Genomic DNA, 23487 nt, shown 5'->3' with positions numbered 1-23487 from the left:
AGTCTATCATAAAAATTTGACAATCAGCACTTAATCCTAACTCATACAAGTTATGCTACTTTACTCAAGAATAAGAACAAAATTTTCTGTCATATATGAAGAAAAAGTAGATTTTCTACAGAAATCCCTTAAATATATCAAGTCTCAGACTTCTCTACATAAAAAGTCAATATAAAAAAATAAAAGATGAACATCTGTGTTCTGAAAGTGTGGATAACAGCTACCTAAGAGGCCCAAATATGAATTCCTCGGTGAATAAAATGCCCATAAACTCATTTTTTGGGAAAAAACTCTTTCAAAATCTGTCTAAAGTATAGCAGTATAAACAAAGAACTCAGGACTGAAGAAACTGATTTTAAAAAGGAAACTGATGGTGAGAAGCAGATCCATTCTTATTTAGACTCTATTAAATTGAATTGATGATCACAGGACAAAATATTAAAAATAGTAAAATATTAGCATAGCTAGCAAAAATCAAGAGTTAAAGGAAAGGGATTATAGGAACTAATGTGAGAGAGCAATTTTCATCTTTCATAGAAAAATCTTAGTCTAAGATCCAGAGAGATGATATGGGGTGGGAGGTGGGATGGGGGTTCATGTTTGGGAACTCATGTACACCCGTGGTGGATTCATGTCAATGTATGGCAAAACCAATAGAGTATTGTAAAGTAAAATAAAATTAAAATTAAAATTAAAAAATAAATAAATAAATACAAGCAAAAAAATAAAATAAAAAAATAAAAAGAAAGCAACAGAAATAAATAAATAAATAAATAAATAAACCAAAACAAGAAACCCATAATGACTTTATCCTCATCTTTAATATCTTTATCTTAACCTTTAAGGAATAAATTAAGAAATGGTACATCTTGTGATGAGGACACATTTACTTGAAATTCAGCAAATGTTTCAGTTTCTTCCCCTTATAATTAAGTGAACTTGGCATTAATGCATCTTTTATGAATTGTGATTTTAATTATTTTTAATGAATGTGTATCTGCATTTTTACATACTTAGAGCTGTCTGGAATCATGCTCACCTAATATAAGGATTAGGCTTTATTTTAACTTTCAAATTCACTTTGATAGTTTTTATCATTGTTTAAAATCTTTATAATTAGCATGTAACTTTTAACCAAAAAGAGCAAAAACAAATAGACAAGATGTTACTCTGGTTAATTCTCAGAGGTAACATATAGATTATTATTGTCTTTGTATTCTTTTTATTTATCACACATGACATAATACTATGTCTTTTTTCCATTCACAATTCTGGGACATTCTCACAAGAACTCATAGTTATCATTTTGATGCACACCCTTTCAGATCTGCTTCTATACATGCATGTATGTGTGCTTTATATTTGTGTGTATACATTACTGAGAGTTTACTAAATGGTTTCAGATTGCCCATATTAGTCTGTAATTTTCCTTTTTCACTTAAGACATAAATCTTCTCATATCATTGTGTAGTTCTATCTTATGCTTTTTAACTACTACATAGCATTCCATTAATACAATGTTGATACACCATCATTTGATATAACTATTCTTTTATTTTTGGTAGTTTCAGTTATTCCTTATTCTTTCCTATGACAAAACTGCTACAGTAAAAGTATCTTAAATATTTCCTGTACAAAGTTTCAGATTTTAAAATAAGACAAGCTGTCAGTTACAAGTTCCTCTACTCACTTTAAACACAGTTGAAAAACTAAGCTTCAACCAGTGAGAACTAATCCCACATTTTTTTTTTTGTTTTAACAAGTTCCAATTGGAACAAGAACCAAAGTATGTAGGCACAAAAGTTATTTTTGTTACATATCTTAAAATGATTTGAAATACAGACTCTCCAGGGAGAATGAATGCAAAGTAGGGATAGAAAAGTAGAGGGGAATTAAAGGATAAGGCAATGGAATGTTGAAGTACCAAGTCCGACCTACTCATTTTTAAATAGAGAATGCATTTGGGAGTATTATATTTTAGTTTTAAGCTGTAAAACTGCTTTTAATTGAGTTCTCTCTCTGAGTTCCTCTCCAACCAGGAAGTCACATTTGGATATGACAGAATTTCCCAGGATACTCCTAGAGAGCCTTTCAGAAAAGATATTTGGTCCAGGCAGAGTGGAGCCACATCCTTAAAAACAGCCTCCAAAGGGGATCAAGAGCTGCTGTACATGTCCCTGTCTGGAGAACAACCTCATGCCTTTTGTAAACAGTAACTTCAGCACCTGTGCTACAGAAGGGCTCACTCTGGGTAAAGCAGTTCATATCACCTTTCCTTCTTGTTTCCCCTGTGAGCTCTGTATGGGGTTTATAGTTGGGACCTGTGAAACAATTTCAACAAAATATGACATTATAAATAGGTCTTTTCTGTTTCTGTTGTGCCCAGTATCATAGGAACATTTAATATTTCTTCATTTTGATCAGAAAAGTAGGAAAAATACTAAGTGATTTAGGGAAACACAGCCTTTTTGCTGTGAAACTATTAAAAGACAATTCTATTCACATCTAGAGATTTAAAAAAAGAAAAATCAGTAAAAACCATGATCCATGACCCTTGGGTTTCTTCTTTCCTACTATCTGATCTCTGCAGAGGCTAGCATTTCTCTACCTCTAGCACTGTCCGTATCTTCTCTCCCTATCCTAACAAATCTTGAGAATATGGCTTCTGCTTGTTCTCTGCTTATCCTTATCCTGGAGCAAGTATACTTTCTGAAAGGATTTGTGGTCAGGGATGCTCCTAGTTCCCACCCTTCACTACTCTCTTCAGACATTTTTCCAGAAAGTCTCACCAACCAAGCTTTCTTAGGACAGATGAAAGGCACCCAGCACCCTTCCTATGCAGGTATCTATTCACCTTTAAAGACAGATACATCTAACTTGCATTATCCCTGCTTGCAGAATGAACCTCCGCCAAGATATTTATTAGTAAATTATAATCTCCAAATGCCCTAGATGACATTGCACTAAGTATTATTTAAAATAATGCTTCAGGAGGAAATGTTTTAATAACTTATGCCTTTGTGGCTTTTTAAGTGTTTTCTTTATTACATTTTGGCAGGGCATACTAAGTATAAATTGAGTAAAATGAGACATCATACATTGAGTATTAATTACCACAATATTAAGAGATTCTACAGCTTTGCTTTCTGAGCTGAACAATGGCAAATTGTGAAGAAGCAGAATTTTAAAGAATGCTTGCAAAATTTCCCCTACTTAGAATGTGAATTATATACATGTTCCTTAGCTTCAGATTTTATTTGAATTATATTAATAAGAGCAACTCTTGGCCTGAATGAGGCAAAAAAAAATGACTTGGACATTATATGGTAGATCAGATGAATCTCTTCAAGAGCTCAGAGACAGAAGATATTGGAGTTAAAAATATCAATCCCTTTAGCAGCCAGAAAATCCAGGAAGCTAGTTAAGGCTGAAGATGCCACTCTTATTCCAAAGAAATAAAAAGAAAACATTATAAAAGTCAATGTTCTGGGAAATCTCCACATTTTAAATTTCATACCAACTAGAGAGGGAAGACCCCGGAAACCCTCTAAAGCAGTGGACACAGAGCTGAGTGGCACTGGGTTAGGAAGTGTTTGAGGATACCATATTATTCTAGTGGATACTGGGAGAGAAATACCTAAGGAGAATATGATGTGTCTTGGCCATCCATTCGTCTAGAAACAAATTTTGAACTGAACCATGAGGTCTCTGTACTTTTGTTTATCATCTTGAAGGAAATACCCTCCCTCAGAATCTCTCCATGGAATCTGATTGGTGACGTCATTACAGAAAAAAAGAATCACCAGTGTAAGAGTGATGACAATGTTAATGACACAGCCACAGAATGGTTAGTGAAAACATGAGACAGATTATTAAAAAAAAAAAAAACATTGAGTGATAGGAAGGAAGAAGATTGCTACCCTCTTACACAGAACCAGACATGAATGCCAACACTTGACAGGTAATCTCTGATAATCCACAATACTTAAATACTGAAAAGCTTTCCCCTTGAGAGTAGGCAACAGAAAATAATCGCTATTACATGTGAATTTAAAAAAGAACAACAAAGACTGTCACTCATAATCCAGTTATAAAAGAGTTTAGTAGAAACCAACTACAGTAACCCAGCCACAGTATGCCCTGATTGGAATTCAGGATGAAAAAAACAGGATGAAACATTGTGTGTTTCAATTGGATAAACAGACCTCTAGATACTTAAAATGTACATCTCAGGAAGCATTTCTATGTGACCCCAGATTTTTGCATCTTCCCATACACAGAACAAGACTGAAATCATTAACTTAAGATATCTGTTCTTCATGATTAGCAGTAATATTTTAGAATATGTATGCTTAATTACATGCATTCCCTAGCCCCAAAATTCATATATCTACTGGCTCTTCCCCTACCTCTTCAGAGCAATATACTCAGAGTTACTGAATAGCTGTCTCCCAGGCTACAGTCCTCAGTAAGACACTGAATAAAACTAAGCCCACTCCTCTCTTGCTGTGTGCTTTTAAGTTTAAAAATTACAACTTCTAATTCATATTATGCTAGGAGTACTAGCAAATGAAATAAAACAATGAAAAACACCCTATGGCTTTTAAAATAATAAAATTATACTTTATAGAAGACAAGTCTGCTTATCTAGAAAATCAAAATGATATCAGGCAAAACATTAATATTAATTGGTCTATGTAGCAAAGTCACAGAATACATGATTAAATACTCCAAAATGTTATTCTACACACATACACAAATAAATTGTAAATGATACCATTTACAACAGCATTAAATTGTAAAAAAAATAAACATTCAAAAATCAAACATCTAGAATTAGTATACACATAAATAACAAAAATTATGCTAGACTTCTCACACTGACAAAGTGAACTGCAGTAAAGTGGGGGGAAATGGTCATCTCACCTAGGTAATTCAGATTAGAAAATATAGAGAGACATTAATTTCATTTCTTAAAAATAAGTTCCAAATTGATGTCAGATATAAATACAAGAACACATGGTATGACTGAGGAAGCCTATCATTATACTTACTAGAAATGTTAAGCAAAATGAAAATATAGGAATAAAGCAATACTTGTTATAGGAAAAAAAACAACTATTCATGTCAACATTAGAATGGAAAAAAACTGAAGAATATTCTCACAATGGCAATACTGCATAGCAACAAAAATTACTGGATGGATATGATGAATATCTTTTAAGAAAGAAATGGGATTCCCTTCTGGCTCAGCTGGTAAAGAATGCACCTTCAATGCAGGAGACCTGGGTTCAATCTTGGGTTAGGAAGATCTCCTGGAGAAGGGACAGACTACCCATTCCAGTATTCTGGCCTGGAGAATTCCATGGACCATATGCCAGAAATATATCTACTTCTGTTTTGTTGACTATGCCAAAGCCTTTGACTGTGTGGATCACAACAAATTGGAAAATTCTTAAACAGATGGGAATACCACACCAACTTACCTGCCTCTTGAGAAATCTGTATGCAGTTCAAGAAGCAACAGTTAGAACTGGACATGGAACAATGAGCTAGTTCCAAATTGGAAAAGGAGTACATCAAGGCTATATATTCTCACCCTGCTCATTTAACTTATATGCAGAGTTCATCATGCAAAATGCTGGGCTGATGAAGCACAAGCTAGAATCAAGATTGCTGGAAAAATATCAATAACCTCAGATATGGAGATGATACCACCTATATGGCAGAAAGAGAAGAACTGAAGAGCCTCTTGATGAAAGTGAAAGAAGAGAGTGAAAAAGTTGGCTTAAATCTCAACATTCAGAAAACTAAGATCATGGCCTCCAGTTCCATCACTTCATGGCAAATAGATGGGGAAACAATAGAAACAGTGACAGAGTTTATTTTCTTGGACTCTAAAATCATTGCAGATGGTGACTGCAACCATGAAATTAAAGACACTTGCTCCTTAGATGAAAAGCTGCGGCAAACCTAGACAGCATATTAAAAAGCAGAAATATTACCTTGCAGACAAAGGTCCATCTAGTCAAAGCTATGATTTTCCCAGCAGTCATGTATGGCTGTGAGAGTTGGACTATAAAGAAAGCTGAGCACCAAAGAGTTGATGCTTTTGAACTGTGGTTTTGGAGAAGACTCTCAAGAGTCCCTTGGAGTGCAAGGAGATCCAACCAGTCAATCCTAGGAAATCAGTCCTGAATATTCATTAGAAGGACTCATGCTGAAGCTCCAATCCTTTGGCCACCTGATGCATAGAACTGACTCATTGGAAAAGACCCTGATGCTGGGAAAGATTGAAGGCAGAAAGAGAAGGGGATGACAAGGATGAGACTGTTGGATGATATCACTGACTCAATGAACATGAGTTTGAGCAGTCTCCAGGAGTTCATGATGGACAGGGAAGCCTGGCATGCTGCAGTCCATGGGGCTGCAGAGTTGGGCATGACTGAGTGACTGAACTGAACTGACTGAAGAAAGAAATAAGGCAAAGTAGATACTGTATTTTCCATTTTTATAAGTTATAAAAATAAACAAATTATTATTTACTGTTTAAAGTAGGACCCTGATAAATCACAAAGCCTGGTAGAAGACTGGAAGAGAAAAAGAAAGAGCAAGCTTCTGGTTAGCTGGTCATATTCTAGGGGCTGGTTATATAAGTGTGTTCCTTCTATAAATATTCATTAAGTGGTAAACATATGCTATATATGCATGTCTCTGTTTATAGTATTTGTAAATTAATAGTAAAAGAAAAGTATTTGACAGGGTCACATGCCATGAACTCTAAAAGCAATGCCTGGTAAAAGCTAACTAATTCTGCTTACTATTTACTAGCTGTGTTTCCTAATGCAAGTTTCATATTACCTTAGTTTTATTGCTTGTAAAGTAGGCATCAGAAAAAAAAATACTCGAATCATCCCTTAAATTCTTATTAAGGAATTTGATAATTATAGCAACAGATATGGAGCAAGAAATGCCATTTATGTACCACTTGTACTAAAGAAAATACTAATAACTTAGGTTCAATGCATGAAAATGCAGATCACGGCAAAAAAAGGTATTGGAAAGATGACTAAAATAATATCAACCCAAAGGAATTTCAGGAATTAATGAATACATGGCTGAAATATAAATCCAAAAGGAGAAAAAGAGAAACAACAGGGTAAAAGGATAAATGAGAAATAAAAGCATGTAAGTGAAGTAAAAAAAGATAACTAGGAAACAAAACAATTCACATTGGAGGCTTTCAAGAACAGCATTTGAATTGCAGAAAAATAAAAATAAGAACTAGATGCATTTTTTTAAGTTTCTTCAGAACAGGAAAAAAAAAAGATAAAAGATAAAAGGAAGGCACAGAAAGAGAATCTATCAAAGACAGGTAACACACTGATAGTGTTGTCCTTGAACAGACGAGTTACACAGAAGCAACTACCAAAAGGTAAAACCAAAATAATGCAAAGCACTTTCTTAAATAAAGCAAAATGAATGGAATCATTATAAGTTTTAAAATCTAAAGAATGTGTTATAAATATTTAGGAAGATAAATTAGGCTTATCATAGTGTCAAGCATATCAGAAGGAATTTAATAAGTTACTATTGAAAAGAAGTTATTAACTTAAAAATGATACAAGATGAGCAAAAGTCTTTTCCCAAATGCTTAAAATTGGTAGAGGTAGGTACACAAGGCAGCCTTCAAAGTGTACAAACTGCTGTATGTAGTAGAATTAGCAAAGTTCTAAAGCCAGAATCAGATATAATTTTTTCTTTCAATTTTTATTGTAGGAGAAAATACACAAAATGTACCATTTTGATCAGTTTTAAGTATTCAGTTCAGTGGTATTAAGTCCATTAATATTCTTGTGCAACTACCACTACCTTCCATCCTCAAAACTCTTCACCTTGCACAACTGGAACTCTATACCCTTTAGACAGTAACTATTTGTTCCCTCTTTCATCCAGCCCCTGGCAAATACTATTCTACTTTCTGTCACTATGGTTTTGACTATGCTGAATACCTTACACAGCTGAAGTCATACGATATCAGTCTTTTGTGACTGGTTCATCTCACTTAAATACCCCCAAGCATCACATGTAGTGTAGCAAGTTAGAGTTTCCTTAAGGCTGAATAATGTGCATATGTACCACATTTTGATTATTGATTCACAGAACTTCAGTCACTCACATTTTAGCTATTGCAAATGACGCTGTTATGAACAAACCTCTCAAGACTCTGTAAAGTAAAATAAAAAAATTTTTTTTAAAAAGACCCTGCTTTCAATTCTTTTGACTCAGAAATGCAGGTGCTAGATAATATGATAATTCTATTTTTAACATTTTGTAACCACCATTTTGATTTGCATTGGAGTTACATCATTTTACATTCCCACCAACAGAACAGAAGGGTTCAAGTTTCTCCACATACTTGTCAATATTTTTTGTTTGTTTGTTTTGGATTGTTTTTCAGTTGCTAAGTCATGTCCGACTCTTTGTAACCCCATGGGCTGCAGCACACCAGGCTTCCTTGTCTTTCACTATTCACTATCTCTCTGAGTTTGCTCAAACTTATGTCCATTGAGTTGGTGATGCCATCAAATCATCTCATCCTCTTACACCCCTACTCTTCCTGCCCTCAATCTTTCCCAATATCATAGTCTTTTTCAATGAGTTGGCTCTTTGCATCAGGTGGCCAAAGGATTGGAGCTTCAGCATGAGTCCTTCCAATGAATATTCAGGGTTGATTTCCTTTAGGCTTGACTGATTTGATCATCTTGCAGTCCAAGGGACTCTCGAGAGTCTTCTCCAGCACCAGAATTTGAAAGCATCAGTTCTTTGGCACTCGGCTTTTTTTATGGTCTGACTCTACTGGAGAAACTATAGCTTTGACTAAAAGGATCTTCATTTGACAAAGTGATTTCTCTTCTTTTCAACATTCTAAGTGTGTCTAAGTGTGTCAAAGCTTTTCTTCCAAGAGGTAAGCATCTTTTAATTCCATGGCTGCAATCATTGTCCACAGTGATTTTGGAGCCCAAGAAAATAAAATCTGCCACTGTTTCTACTTTTTCCCATTCATTTACCATGAAATAATGGGATCAGATGCCAGGATTTTAGTTTTTTTAATTTTTTTTTATTTTAGGATTTTTTTAGAGTTTTAAACCATCATTTATTTGTTAATTGGATGCATGTTAGCATGTTAGTTGAAATCAAGTGGCATATCATTGTAGTTTTTGATTTTCATTTCTCTAATGATTAGTGATGAACATCTTTTTATGTGCTTAGTGGCAACTTGCACATCTTCTTTGGAGCAAAGCCTTTTTGTGCCCTTTCTCCATTTTGAATTAGGTTGTTTTTTGGTTGTTGAAAAATATTCTAGATATTAAAGCCTTATCAGATACCATGTGCTTCAGGCAATGTGTTGTGCACTTGAATAATAAAAAATCCTATAGGTCAGTGACACTAGAAGACTCACTTTACACATGAAAAAAAAAAAAAGAGAGAGAGAGAAAGATTCAGAAAGTAAAAGAATTTCTCAAAGACTCTGAGCTAGTATATTAAGCAATGACTACTCCAAGAAACATGGGCACCTATTTTGCCTTGCAATTATATGAGGTACTTGTAAGTTTCCTGGCACAGTCCTAATTGTAGAGTTGTTTTTCAGTAAACAGAGTTTGCCAAGTAATGATAGTGGCTATAGCAATACCTGCAACTAAGTGCTGCAAAACTACAAAAGAAAAAGTTTCTCACACATCTGGACAAATGTTGAAAAATCCAGTCAAGGCTTAGTAGACATACTAAAAAATTTGAGAGCCTTTAAAATATGTATTTCCCCTAAAGTAACAATATACCACTTTTCACTTTGCTTTGCCTACCCACTCCAGAATAATGAGGCTGGCAAATGGGGAAAGCATGACACTCAATTCTTGACGTAGGCATATCTCAGAAAGATGAGTCCAGAAAATTTCCAGGTGGAAACTTATATTGGAACACAGCATGACTGGCCTCTTAGTCTGCAGTGTATATGAACCCATAACCTTATGAAACAGGAATATACACAAGTTACCCATATAGGTAAACAAATTCATCTTATTCTTTTACTTTTTAAATCTAAAGCAGATTATTTTGATATTCCTGACCTACCCTGCTACTTGTAATTCTCTTTCAAGAGCTACTTTTATCTCCAACTTTTTTCATAATGTTTTGAACATTTAATATTTGCTCTAAGAAAGATACAATATATTCTATTGTAAATTTCAAGTGTTCTGAGTGTTCCCCTTCTGATTTTCTTTTTGCTATTTTATACATATGTGTGTGTATATTTGCATATGTTTTAGGAAGTTTCCTTGAATACAAACACCTTATGCTTAAATTTTAGCAAGAATTATTTAGGATAAAATCATTTCATATAAAATTTGGAGAAATAACCTCAAAACAATAGGAATCTCAGAGACTCAACTGGCACTTTTAGATAACCAATTAGATAAGCGTTTAAGAGAGAAATTAAGATCTCTTTCTCATATTCAGGGCCAGGCAAAACTGGGTCTGAAATGTTCTTTCTTCTAATGAAGGATTTGGAAGGTGTTTGTTTTTCACATCTGTAGGAGAAGGCTGATTCTGTTTTAGTGTAACTAGTTACAAATGAAAAGGCAGGTTTCCAAACTGGTACAACCACTTTGGAGAACAGTACGAAGGTAACTTTAAAAACTAAAGACAGAGTTGCCTTAAGATCCACCAATCCAACTCCTGGGCATATATCTGTAAAAAGCCATAATTCAAATAGATATATTCACCACAATGCTCCTTGAAGCAGTTTCTATAATAGCCAGGACATGGAAGCAACAAAAATGTCCACCAACATTGGAATGGATGAAGAAGATGTGGTACATATATATATACAATGGAATATAAGCCATAAAAAGAATGAGATAATGTCATTTGCAGAAACATTAATGGACCCAGAGAGAGTCATACTAAGTAAAGTAAGTCAGACAGAGAAAGACAATTATCATGATATTGCTTATATCTAGAATCTTAAAATATACAAATGAACTTACCTAAAAAACAGAAATAGTTACAGATGTATTGATAGAAAACAAACTTAAGTTCACCAGGAGTAAGGAAAGGAGGGGTAAACTGGGAGACAGGGATTGACATATACACACTAGTATATACAAAATAGATAACTAATAAGGACCTACTGTATAACAGTAGGGAATCCAATACTCTATAATGGCCTTTATGGAAAATAATCTAAAACAGAGAGATACGTGTGTGTGTGTGTGTGTGTGTGTGTGTGTGTGTGTGCGCGCGCGCGCGCATGTGTATCTTATTCACTTTGCTGTGTACCTGAAACTAATACAATGTTATAAATCAACTATACTCCAATAAAATGTTTTTTAAAAAAATGAAAATAAAGAACAAAAAATAAATGAAGAGGCTGTTACTTTGGAAACAATTATATACCTATTCAAATATGTTTTTCCAACTATCTTAAATGGCTTAAAATTATACTGACAAAACTGCAGCAGCTTTTAAACTAATGACAACCCCATGAATAATTTCCTCTGTGTAGCACAGAGATGTTAGTGGATAAATCACATATTATTGCAGGAAACTATTTCCCTCAATGAATTCTACCTCCTGGAATCTTACTGCTTCATAGATCATGTTAAAAACTTCCAATTAAAATAAGACTGAAGCTGGTTCTGAACAAAAGTCTAAACCCTGAAGCTGAGAGAGCTGCAAATATATCTTTCTATTTTCTGTCATTTCCTATGCTTTGAATGTCTTTCTGCACACAGAAACTTTGTAAAGGGAACTACTGATTAGGTGGTTTTAAAGGTTTCTCCAAGTTCCATTCCCTTAATGTGAAGTGGCTTTTACTGATAAGTTACCATCTTGCAAGTTACCTTAACCTTACCTTATCTTAATCTTAACCTTATGCCTTGCAGTGGTTTCTGAGGTTCAGTGTGTATTAGATACATAGGTACTGGATGGAAGAAATTCAAGACAAATTATCAGTTCTTGGGAAGCTAGAATTGAAAATGAAAGCACACATTCTAGCTTTGGATAAATTTAGAAATAAAACACTAAAGCTAACAAAGCATATTTTAATTGAAGGGTTTTTAATTTAATTTTTTCTTATGAAACTATTTTCAGCTAAAATAGGATGAAATTTAATCAGGCAATTCTATTCTCCTTTATTTGCCTATTTACCTTCTTTGCTTAGTCTGATTCCAATCTGAGAAATAAGAAAAAGCCTCCTAGGATAAACCCTTGTAAAAGTTTACAAGATCACTTATTACACAGGGAGTCAGATTCTAATACAGAGCGAGTATTCTTTCCCTGAGTTTTTATTGGTTCAAATCTACATCTGGTCTTACATTGATTTTGTTAGGGGTGTTGTCCTTGCAGGCACAGAATATGTTTATTCTGCTTCAGGGTCAATCCTGTTCCCCAGGAGTGTTGAGCACGCTAATGACAGGTCCATAACAAATGGCTTCGTTCAGTACTGGCCCATGACAAGTAGAAGCAGTTACTGGTGATATAGTTGTCTTAAACAAGCTGAATTTAAGGGACTTTAAGCATGTAATAGATACAGCCTGCGATAGCAGAACAGGGAACAATGTATTGTGTGTGTGTGTGTTGTATTCTAGGATCATCCCTCTTTCCTACAAAAATAAAGTTGAACTACAAATATAGTGTTGTCATTGCCAAAAAGTTGACATTGTAACATCAATGTCAACAACAGGATTGAAAGTATTGTGCTACAGGAATGAAGAGAACTAGGTGCCTGTCCCAGCTCTGCCACATACACATACAAACACATCCACTCAAAATTGTGAGACCTTGCTATTTAAACCAGATGGGTCTCTGTTTAGTGCCTTCATAGAAAATGCCAAGTTTGGGTAGAGCAGCTTGAACTTCTTTAATAATCTGGACCTATAGCATAATTTAACACATGTTAAATTAAAACATTTATATGGGAGGAGAAGGGGATGGCAGAGGACAAGACAGTCAGAAGGATCACTGACTCAGTAGACATGAGTTTGAGCAAGCTCCAGGAGATCGTGAAGGACAGGAAAGCCATGGGGTTACAAAGAGTTGGACACAACTGAGTGACTGAACAACAATACGGGAATAACTATCTAAGTAAATCTCTTTTGTAGTCCATTGTCAAATAGAAATTTAACGCAAGAGTTATCATTTTTTCCAAAAACAATGTGTGAGCTTTCCATATGCTCTGTAATATTACGAGGGACAACTTTTAAAAGTATGCAACATAATTTATGTACATCACTTCCTAGTTTGTTTTGCCATCAAGTTTAGTTTTGTTATCATTAGGCAAGCTGTGAAGTATTGCAACACTTTGTAGCTCTTTGAGTAAAATTTTTAGTCTGTGATCGTCCTGAGCTTCTTCCCCTACTTAGATCCTTCCATCACCCACTCATCAATTGTATGACTGCCAATAAATCCTTGCACCTCTTTGCCCTAGACATCTCTTCAGTAAAACTTTTGTTTGCGTTAAACCTGTACTTCCCAAAATAGGACTATTTATATACAATAAAACGAAACAGTGTGACCTATTTGGTTCTATGGATGAAAATGTTCAGGAAGTGCTGCAAACTCCATCTTCTCTCAGATGTGCTATCATGTTAGCATTTGAAAGATTGAATTTCCTGCAGAATGGAAACCTGATTCATTTTAATTAACCTAGTATATCCTGGATACATCTATTAATGAAATCTTATTTGAGTAACAATAGTTGACAAACACCTCAGAGAATTGCCTAGGGATACATAAAGAAATTTCAGAATAGATGAAGAGAACTTTTCCAGGGTTTCTTGAGCTATAATATTTATGAAATTGTGAAGGATAGCTCTTGACAGAAATTAAATGTACAGTAAACCCTGGAATCTATACCCTGGGGGACTTCCTCATTCCTCCATTATCACATTATTGGACTAGTACATAAACTAATAAGCTAGGCTAGCTCCAAAAACATAAAATTATTAGGCTGGAGGCCAAGTATCTGGCTCCATGGCTTAAACTCAGACTTGAAATTGGCCACTAGGGATTTTAGGCAAATTGTAATACCTCCATGCTTTAATTTACTGACCTGAAAATATACTGTGTAGAATAAGACATAATAAAAAGGCAGTCAACATAACAAATTTTACTCTTTGTAGAATTTTGGTGATTATAGGGAATTTTTTTAAATAAACTAGAATTGAGTAGGAGTATTTGTCAATTTAATGAATTTTACCATAGCCTGGGAGAAAAAGCAAGGTGTCTAAGTAAAGATAGTTATGCTTGTAACGTTGGTTTTGCTTTACTCCTTATGTGCTATGCAGTGCTTAGTCACTCAGTCCTATCCAACTTTTGGCAACCCCATGGACTATAGTCCACCAGGCTCCTCTGTCCATGGGGATTCTCTAGGCAGGAATACTGGGTTGGGTTGCCAGGCCCTTCCCCAGGGGATCTTCCCAATGCAGGGATCAAAACCAAGTCTTCTGCATTACAGGTGGATTCTTTATTGTCCGAGCCACCAGGAAATCCCTTACTCCTTACATCTCCCTCATTTTTTTGCAATGTTTCTAGGATACTGGTTATTTGTATGCTATTGCTTAGTGATTTTTAGAAAGTTAATACCTTTATTGAATAGCTGAGAGTACTTTTGATTTTTGTCAGGTAAGAAGCTTTGGAGTTACTCTGCCCCAACACAGAAATGGTCAAAGAAAGTAGGAAAAAAAGGTCATCTAAGATCAATCAGAGGAGTGAGATCACAATACAAACCATTCCCTGTTCCTCCAAATGGGGAAAGATAGGAGGAATACAGAGAAGTATAATTTACCAAAGGAGAAACCCACTAGCAGAAACCTCTGTGGGAAACAGCAACAAGGCAGGAAAGCCTGAGTTGTAATTGATACATTACTGAAGTTCAATGTGAAGATTAAAAATTCCAGGGGGACACAGTCATGAGTGGTCCTCATATTTTCATGAGTTTTCACTCCAAGGGTTCCACCAGGTCTTCATGTGACAATCAGAAAACTCCTCTCCGGCTTCAAGCCAAGGGAAGAGGAAAATAGTCATGTTAAAATACCTCAGGTCTGCTCTTAACAGAGAATGCTGTCAAGGTAAATGTTACCAAAACCTAACATACTGGCATTGTTTTTTAAATCAGCTGGACTGAGTGGAGAAAAGGAAATGCCCAACTCCAGCTACCTTTAGTCTTCTACATGGGAAAAGGGAAATATACAAATTTAGTCCCTTCCACTCATCCTGTCCCATGTGAGGTAGCAGGTATTAAGAAATCATTTTGAAGTTGACGCAACAAGGGCGCAGGCTCACTAGAACACTAAGACAGAATGACAACACTGCAGAATACTTCTTTTCCCCTGTCTCCCTTAACACACATTAAATCAGTTCACTTCAGTCGCTCAGTCATGTCCAACTCTTTGCCATCCCATTAACCGCAGCACGCCAGGCCTCCGAGTCCATTACCAACTTCCAGAGTTTACACAAACACATGCCCTTTGAGTCCGTGATGCCATTCAACCTTCTCATCCTCTGTCATCCCCTTCTCTTCCTGCCTTAAATCTTTCCCAGCACCAGGATCTTTTCAAATGAGTCAGCTCCTTGCATCAGGTGGCCAAAGTACCTGAGTTTCAGCCTCAGATCAGTCCTTCCAATGAACACCCAGGACTGATCTCCTTTAGGGTGGACTAGTTGGATCTCCTTGCAGTCCAAGGGACTCTCAAGAGTCTTCTCCAACACCACAGTTCAAAAGCATCAGTTCTTCAGTGCTCAGCTTTCTTCACAGTCCAACTCTCACATCCATACATGACTACTGGAAAAACCATAGCCTTGACTAGATGGAACTGTATTGACAAAGTAATGTCTCTGCTATTAATATGCTGTCTAGGTTGGTCATAACTTTCCTCCCAAGGAGTAAGTAAGTGTCTTTTATTTTCAAGGCTGCAATCATCATCTGCAGTGATTTTGGAGACCAAAAAAATAAAGTCAGCCACTGTTTCCCCATATATTTGAGACTATGCGATGGGACCGGATGCCATGATCTTAGTTTTCTGAATGTTGAGCTTTAAGCCAGTTTTTTCACTCTCCTCTTTCACTTTCATCAAGTGACTCTTTAGTTCTTCTTCACTTTCTGCCATAAGGTTGATATCATCTGCATATCTGAGGTTATTGATATTTCTCCCAGCAATCTTGATTCCAGCTTCCACTTCCTCCATCCCAGCATTTCTAATGATGTATTCTGCATATAAGTTAAATAAGTAGGGTGACAATATACAGCCTAATGTACTCCTTTTCCTATTTGGAACTAGTTGTTGTTCCATGTCCAGTTCTAACTGCTGCTTCCTGACATGCAGGGTTTCTCAAGAGGCAGATCAGGTGGTCTGGAATTCCCATCTCTTTCAGAATTTTGAACAGTTTGTTGTGATCTACACAGTCAAAGGTTTTGGCATAGTCAATAAAGCAGAAATAGATGGGTTTTTTTTTTTCTGGAACTCTCTTCCTTTTTCAATGAGCCACCGGATGTTGGCAATTTGATCTCTGGTTCCTCTATCTTTTCTAAAACCAGCCTGAACATCTGGAAGTTCACAGTTCACGTATTGGTAAAGCCTGGCTTACAGAATTTTGAGCATTAATTTACTACTGTGTGAGATAAGTACAATTGTGTAATCGTTTGAGCATTCTTTGGCATTGCATTTCTTTGGGATTGGAATGAAAACTGACCTTTTCCAGTCCTTTGGCTACTGCTGAGTTTTCCAAATTTGCTGGCATATTGAGTACAGCACTTTCACAGCATTATCTTTCAGGATTTGAAATAGCTCAACTGGAATTCCATCATCTCCACTATCTTTGTTTGTAGTGATGCTTCCTAAGGCCTACTTGACTTCACCTTCCAGGGTGTCTGGCTCTAGGTGAGTGATCACACCATTGTGATTATCTGGGTCATGAAGCTCTTTTTTTCTTCATGTATAGTTCTACACTTCATGCATAGTATGGTTCTGTGTATTCTTGCCACTTCTTCTTAATTTCTTCTGCTTCCGTTAGGTCCATAACATTTCTGTCCTTTATTGAGCCCATCTTTGCATAAAATGTCCCCTTGGTATTTCTAATTTTCTTGAAGAGATCTCTAGTTTTTCCTATTCTATTGTTTTCCTCTATTTCTTTGCACTGATTGCTGAAGAAGGCTTTCTTATCTCCCCTTGCTATTTTTTGGAACTCTATATTCAGGTTATTATATCTTTTCTTTTTGCCTTTGCTTTTCACCTCTCTTCTTTTCACAGTTATTTGTAAGGCTTCCTCAGACATTCATTTTGCCTTCTCATTTCTTTTTCTTGGAGATGGTTTTGATCCCCGTCTCCTGTACAATGTCACAAACCTCCATCTATAGTTCACAGGCACTCTGTCTATCAGATCTAGTCCCTTAAATCTATTTCTCACTTCCATTGTGTAATCATAAAGTAAAGTTGCTCAGTCATGTCTGACTCTTTGCGACTCCATGCCCTGTAGCCCACCAGGCTTCTCCATCCATGGGGTTTTCCAGGCAATACTAGAGTGGGTTGCCATTTCCTTCTCCATGTAATCATAAGGGATTTGATTTAGGTCATACCTGAATGGTGTAGTGGTGTTCCCCACTTTCTTCAATTTAAGTCTGAATTTGGCAATAAGGAGTTCATGATCTGAGCCACAGTCAGCTCCCAGACTTGTTTTTGTTGACTCATTACATAAATAACATATTTACTATAGTTTTGTCTAGTACATCATGTCCAGCTATTGGGGGAAAAAAATACGAAGAATGCTAAAAGTCAGAAAGCATAGTCCAAAGAAACTGAGCCACATCAGAACCAAAGTCAGATGTGTCAAGAATATTAGAGTGAATACATCAGGATTTTAAAGAACAAAAATAATGATTAATACACTATGTAATCTAATGGACAAAATGGACAATATGCCAAAACAGAAAGATGATGGAAGTAGAGAGATGAAAAATGAAATTCAAAATAAGTAAATAAGTAAAAATGAGGCAAAAAAATACTAATAGAAGTGAAGAATGCCTTTGATAGGCTGAAAGTAGACTGAATATGGTTAAGAAAAGAATCTGAGCTTGATAACACATCAGTGGAAACTTTCAAAATTGAAAAACAATTTTAAAAATATCTAGAAAAAAGTTAGTATCCAGGAACACTGGGAAAAAGTTGTTACTTACACATAATAACAGAGGATGAGATGGTTGGATGGCATCACCGACACAATGGACATGGGTTTGGGTGGACTCCAGGAGTAGGTGATGGACAGGGAGGCCTGGCATGCTGCGGTTCATGGGGTCGCAAAGAGTTGGACACTACTGAGTGACTGAACTGAACACATAATGGAAATAACATAAGGAGAAAGAAACAAATATCTGAAGTAATAATGGCTGAGAATTTCTCCAAGTTAATGTCAGACACCAAACCACAGGTCCAGGACCCTTAGGGAACACCAAACAAGAAAAAGGCAAAAACATCAAGAATAAACATTTAGGCATAGCATATCCAAAATACAGGAAAAATATCTATCAAAATTGAAAACAGCTCCATTAGACTTCTCAGAAACCCTGTAAGCAAGTAGACTGAAGGGAAACATTTAAAGAATTAACATTTAATATCTAAACAATTAATATTTAAAGATTTCTGTACGCTGAGAAATTATCCTTCATAAATAAAAAAGAAAATAAAAGATTTTCAGATAGGCAAAATTTGAGAGAATTTATTTCAAGTAAACTTTCCCAGTTAGAAATATTAAGCTTTTCAGACTGAAGGAAAATCATATAGGTCAGAAACTTAGATATAAAAGGAAGAGCACTGAATAAGGAAGAAGGTAAAAAATAATGGTTAGCCTCTCATTTTTCATATTCTTAGCAGAGTTTGTTCAAAATAACAGCAATAATGTATTCAAGTATGTACGTTATATGTGTGTGTACCTAAGTATGGAGGATTTTGTATAAGTGAAATGAATAACAATAAAGATATAAGGAATAAGAAAGAAAAGTTAGGAATGCTTCATATTATAAAATATATCTACACTACTAGTAAAGAGGCATAGTATTATTTGAAAGGAAACGGGTTAGTTATAAGTGAATATAGAAAATGCTAGGGCAACTACTAAAAAAAAAAAAAAAGTAGTAAAACAGTATAGTGATACACTCTGAATAGAGTAACAGGAGACACAGGATCAGTCTCTGGGTCAGAGAGATCCCCTGGAGAAGGGAATGGCTATGCACTCCAGTATTCTTGCCTGGGAAATCTCATTGACAGAAGAGCATGGCAGGCTATAGTCCATGGGGTCAGACATGACTGAGCATGCTATGCTGAAGTAGAGAGTAAACAATCATAAGATGCTTAATTAAAAACAAAAGTGGGAAAAGTGGAATATAAAAATAAGAGCAATGTATAGCTAGTGGTAACAAATATGGTAGATATTAATACAACTGGATCAATAGTCACTTTAAACTGCAGTGGTATAAATACTCTAATTAATACAGATTGTTAGACTGAATTAAAAAAATAGATGATTACATATGTCAATAAGAAACAATTTAAATATGCATATGTTAAAAAACAAAATAGGGAAATATGCCATGCTAACATTAGTAAAGAAAGCTCAAGTAGTTTGCAATAATTTCAGATACAGCAATAACTTCACAAAAGGAAAGTTTATCAGGGATAAACAAGGGCATTACATGCAGATGAAGTTCTTAAATCTCCAAAAAGACATAACAATCCTTAACAAGAGAATTTCAAACATGGAGCGAAAACTAATGGTAGGAAATCTATTTTCCTGCAATTCTATCATAGTTGGAGACGTTTAACTACTAGAAATGTATATTGCAGTCAAAATCATAGGATATAATTGAACTTGACAGCATCATAAATCAAATGTATATAATTGACATCTATGGACTATTTCCAAAAAGTAGAACACAAATTATTTAAGCGGATATGGAAAAGTCACCAGATAGACTCCATTGGGCTATACACACCTAAACAAATGAAAAGAAATGAGATAATGTTGGCTGTCAGACTACAATAGAATTAAACTATAAATGAATAACAGAACAATAAATAGAAAATCCCACTACATGTGGAGATAAAACAAAAAACTAGTAAATAACACAACATAGATCAAAAAAAAATTTGAACTAAAAAAAAAAGGTACAGCTTATCAAAATTTGTAGGAGCCGTTGAAAGCATGTTAGGAAAAAAAATGATCTAAAATTTGATAATCTTAACTTCTGCCTTAGGGAAGGAGAAAGTTACATTCAAAGCAAGGAAAAGAAAAATAATTTGAGCAGAAATAAAGGAAATTGAAGACTAAATTCAGGAAAACTACAATGAAATCCAAAGGGAGTTCATTGAAAACATCATTAAATTGATACATCCCTAGATAGATCAATAAAATAGGGTAAATAATGATATTAGAAACAAGAAAAACATCATTTTAAATCCCATGGACATTAAAAAGATAATAAATATTATGAACAGCCCTATGCCCACAAATTTGATAACTTACATAAAAATGGACCAATTTCTTAAAATATATCAAAATAAGAAAAGTAAAGTAGAAGTAGTAGTAATATACAACATGATTAAGATAACACTGCTGGATGTTACATATAAAATTGTTAAGAGAATAAATCCTAAGAATTCTCACCACAATTAAAAATATTTTGTTTCTTTAATGTTGTACCTATTTGAGATGATGGATATTCACTAAACCCATTATGGTAATCATTTCCTGAAGCAAGTCAAATCACTTAATTGTACACTTTAAATTTAAAGCCATGTATATTGACTATATCTCAATGAATATGAAAGAAAAAAAAGAAATATACTCCTCAAGATTATTAAAAAGTGGAATAATCTTCCAAAAGAGAAAGCAAAATGTCAGATTAACTTACTGGTGAATTCTAAGGAAAATTATACCACTTCACTATAATCTTTCAGAAGATAGAAGCAGAGGAAATATTTAACTCTTTCTACAAGGACAGCATTACTCTGATACCCAAAACAAACAAAAATGCAATTTCTCCACTAAAAAACTATAGATGAGTATCTCTCATGAACACAGACACAAAAACCCTCCATAAAATAATTACAAATTGAATTCAATGTATATGGATTATATTTTATGATCAAGTGTGAATATCTCAGTTATGAAATATTGGTTCAACATTTGGAAATCAATATAATACAACATATCAAGATGCTAAGGATAAAAATCATATTATTATATCAATAGATACAGAAAAAACATTTGACAATTTTTTTTAATCTGTTTATGAAAAACTCTCAGCAAGCTAGGGATAAAAGGAAAATTCTTTAACATGATAAACATATCTACCAAGAACTTACATATAGCACTATATTTAGTGGTTAGACACTAGAAGCATTCCTGTTAAGATTAAGAAAAAGGCCAGATGTCCCCTCACACAACAACTTTCGAATATCTGGAACTCCTAACTAATGCAATAGGAAAAGGACATGCAAGGTATAGTGATTAATACAGAAGAAATTAAACTGATCACATGTGATATGATTGCCTACATATAAAATCTGAAAGAATGACCAAAAGAGTCCTAAAACTAAGCAATAATTAAAGCAGGGATACAAGATATAAGGATACTATATGAAAATCAATTGCTTTCCTATATACCAGCAATGGACAACTGGAATTTGAAACTGAAAGACGCATTACCCTTTACATTAACAGTCCCCGCCCCTCAATGATGTAGGCATAAGACTAGCAAAAACATACAATAAAACCATAAAACTAATCAAATAAAAAAAAGTAACTAAACAGATGGAAAGATTTTTGTTTGTTGTTTAGTTGCTAAGTTGTGTCTGACTCTTCTGCGATCCCATGGACTGTAGCCCACCAGGCTCCTCTGTCCGTGGGATTTCCCATGCAAGACTACTTGAGTGGGTTGCCATTTCCTTCTGTAGAAATGGAGAGATAGTCCATGTCAGTGAATAGGAAGATTCAATATTGCAAAGATGTCAGTTCTTTCCAAAATGACCCATAGACTCAATGCAATGCAAATCAAAATCCCAGAACATTATCTTGTTCTAAAATTAATAGGGAGAAGCAAAAGATCCAGAATAACCAACTCAATATTAATGGAGAAGAACAAAGACGACTGACACCACGCAATCTCAGCACTTAGTATAAAGCTTCAGTAATTGTTATGTCAGAAAAAAATATTACAAACAGTTCACTTAAACAGCATAAGGAGCCCAGAAAGTCACATAAATGTAGCCAACTCATTTTTGACAAAAAGAACAAAGTCAATACAATGGAGTAAAGATAAGAGTTTACTAATTGCTGGTAGAAGAAGTGGACATCTACCTGCCCGCAAAAAGAAGAAAAGAAAAATAGACATATATCTCACTTTTCACAAAACTTAACTAAATGTTGATTGTAGACCTAACATAGAACACAAAATTTTAAGACTACTAGAACACAGGAGAAAAAATTAGATGACCTTGAGTATGCCAGTGACTTTTAGGTACAAATCAAAATGGCATAATTCTTGAAAAAATGGACAAGCTGGAATGCATTAAAATTAAAATCTACTCTACAAAAGAAATGGCCAAGAGAGTAAGATACACCGCAGACTAGGAGAAATCTTTGTGAAATATGATAGACAGTTATTTAAAATACACAAACACTCTTAATTCAACACAGATATCAATCAGTTACTTAAAAAGGTAAAGAGACCTGATCAGACACCTTACAGAATATATACTGATTAAAAATGCCCAACACCATATGCAATTTATTTGCAGTTAGAGTTCTGCAAATAAAAATACAATAAAATGCACTACCCACCTATAGAATTGCAAAACTCAAAACAAACGGCCAAATTATGATGAGGATCTAGAATAAAAACAAATCTCATTCAGTGCTGGTAAGAATGCAAAGTAGTACACACTTTGCAAGAAACTGCCATAATTTATTCCAAGTTAAAATTACGTTTACCATAAGATCCAGCAGTCATGTTTTTTGGTATTTATCCAAGTGAGCTGAAAACTGATATCCACATATAACCTAAACATGGATATTTATAGAAGCTTTGTAATTGTCAAAACTTGGATACACCGAGATTCCTTTCCACTGGTAGATGGCTGAATAAACTAGTGCATACAAGAAATGGACTTATTTTCAGCACTAAAAAGAAATGAGCTATCAAGCTATGGAAAGATGAGAAGGAATATTAAATGCATATTCTTAAACAAAACAACCCAATTTGAAGACTTTCTATTGTATAAAGTCAGCTGCATGATATTCTAGAAGAGGTTAAGGAGACAGTGAAAATACCAGTGATTGTCAGATGTTGTGGGTAAGAGGAAGGATGAATAGGAATCAGAGGATTTTTATAGAAGTAAAAACATTCTCTATAACACCAAAATGGCAGAGAAGTGTTAT

This window comes from Oryx dammah, unplaced genomic scaffold, assembly GCF_014754425.2.
Source record: "Oryx dammah isolate SB20612 unplaced genomic scaffold, SCBI_Odam_1.1 HiC_scaffold_14, whole genome shotgun sequence".
Classification (NCBI taxonomy): Eukaryota; Metazoa; Chordata; class Mammalia; order Artiodactyla; family Bovidae; genus Oryx; species Oryx dammah.
The sequence above is the reverse complement of the archived record's forward strand: the minus strand, read 5'-3'. Positions refer to the sequence as shown.